Source organism: Pistacia vera, unplaced genomic scaffold, assembly GCF_008641045.1.
Source record: "Pistacia vera cultivar Batoury unplaced genomic scaffold, PisVer_v2 Contig48, whole genome shotgun sequence".
Taxonomy (NCBI): Eukaryota; Viridiplantae; Streptophyta; class Magnoliopsida; order Sapindales; family Anacardiaceae; genus Pistacia; species Pistacia vera.
This window is the reverse complement of record NW_022196312.1, coordinates 240,223-242,555: the sequence shown is the minus strand read 5'-3', so window position 1 is coordinate 242,555 and position 2,333 is coordinate 240,223. Positions and strand designations below refer to the sequence as shown.

Below are 2,333 nucleotides of genomic sequence, written 5' to 3'. Positions count from 1 at the left end.
GATCTACATATTGGGCGGTCTTGGAAAATTCATTTCATATTTATATTTATATTTCATAACATTTAAAGTAATTTGGTTTGACTTTTGAAAATCTACTTTTACAAAGTAATGGTGTTTGTAATTTTGAATTTATAATTTGTAATTTTATTTTTGTTAACAAGTGCCAAGTGGGGGGATATTTGTAAGTTTTTAAAGGTTTTTTTGCTATTTTAAAAACTTTTAGGGGGTAATAAATTTTATAGGGTACTCAGAAACGGAACTGGAACCATTGTTACAGGTTCCGGTCTAGGTGCCTAAGAATTAGAACCGTCAATTCCGGTTTCAGTTCCAAATTTCAAGGAACCATCGGTTCTAGTTCCGGTCTTGGTTCCTTCAAAAAATACAAAGTACCCGAAACCAAATACCCCTAATAGCAACTACTGACATGAGGTTTAACCTACACATCCAATTTGCTTATAAAGATAAAGTTTTCAAGGATTTGACAATAATTCAAGATGTTCAGAAAATAATAAGAGAGGGTGTTGAAAGCATACATATATCTTATAATTAGTTGATTGTATGTACATCTGTTGTATGAATGACTCTCTTCAGATGATAAGTTTGACAATCAAAAATTTTAGAATATATTCTACATGGAAGGTATGGCCTGCTGGATCACTTGAAGAAAAGGTGCAGAACCTTGCCAAGTCATGGGAAATGGAAATGATCCATAAGACTCGTATTGAAGACTTCAAGACAATTGATACTAACAAGTTTACTTTCAGCCTCAATGGTATATATAATTATTAACACCAAATAATAAACACTTAAGCAACAATTCAAAAATGAATTAGTTTTTGCCATGTCTTAAGTATCTATATAATATGTGAACATGTACATGTCGATCATGATTTACAGGAAGGAAAGCTCAAACTATTGAAGAAATAAGTAAGCTTGATGGAGGGTATGGCCTAAATTGGCAAACTTTCCCTGCCAAAGGAGTTAAGGGTGTACAACAATTGATGATGAAACTGCAGCTTCATATATGAAGACTTTCTCAACAACATTCCCAAGAGGATTTGCTATGGAGGTTCTCCAAGTTTAAGTGGCCCTCCAGTTATTGCTTACAAGTTAGGCACTGGGTTTCATGGACGTCCTTTAGAGGGCATGCCGCTACTGGGGAGATGGAGCTCTTTGGCATGGCCATGTTTGAGGTATAGTTAATCGTCTCTGCTAAAATTGACTATCGTAATTTAAGTTCTTGTTGTAAAATATATATAAATAATACTATAAGTTACTAAAAAAAATGTATTCTTTTTCAATGTGAAACAGGTGGATGAAGATATGAAAATTGTGATGAGAATAGTAAATTTCGATAAGCAAAAGTTGTTTGACAATCTCTTCAGGATACTATATATCAGAGGGAGATAATCCTTGCCTCCATGAGAGTTTTCATTTCAGTAGTTATTGCGTTGGTTCTTCTGAGGTTGCTTCTTATTTTCTTGCTATTGAATATAATTATCAGAACTCATTTTCTCACATTTCCAACTATTATAAGGATCGGTTACGGTGCCAAACTCGAGTCCAACAGCTACCATCCACTTTAAGTCCTGCAGTTATTTTTTCATTGCCAAAGCAGATAACTTGGGTTACCGATTTTGTACTATCAGAAGAGTCTTGATATTGAAGAGAAGTTAAAATGAATTCATTTCAGGCCAACAAAAATGGGACTACTAATGCAGAATTTACAAGCAAAATGTAGGTCTGTACATTTTCTTCACTCATCACATTTACTTTTGACTATCCCTCAAAAAATAAAAAAAATATTCACAAGAAGACAAAAAGAAGACGACCTTTTTTATAACCTAGTTAGCAGCTATATGAATCCAATAAATCAACAGAAGTTAGTGAAAAGAGATCAATTATCTTGCCTCTTCAAGTACTTGGACTTGGCCACCAATACTCATTTGCTAATTGGGAAAGATGACAACAAAAACCAGTGCACGGTACCCAAACAGCTTCGTTTAACCTTACGGTGGAGGTTCTCGTAGTTGTTCCAATATTCAAACTTGTTTTAGTTTGGCAATGTACGCTTCCTTGGCTTCCTCACAGTGGGACTCAGGCTGAGTTGTTGCGCCACGTCTGTGGCACCTTCTGTTCTGCAACCTTTTTCGTGGTGGAGTTGTCTCTTGAAGGATCTGTTGGCAGAGAAGCAATATCTTTAGCAGAAGGGGCTTCACTGATTGCGCCCTCTGTATTCTTATGTTTTGTGCGCGCAGGATGACCTGGTGCACCGAATTTAAACTTAACCATAACTGCTTGTAGTATCCTTCCCCATGGTTATCATCCCAGCT

At 35.7% G+C, this 2,333-nt stretch overlaps 1 pseudogene; it reads left to right on the top strand.

Moving 5' to 3' along the window:
* Positions 1-573: 573 nt before the first annotated feature.
* Positions 574-2,263, top strand: LOC116146608 (annotated as a pseudogene).
* Positions 2,264-2,333: the final 70 nt, after the last annotated feature.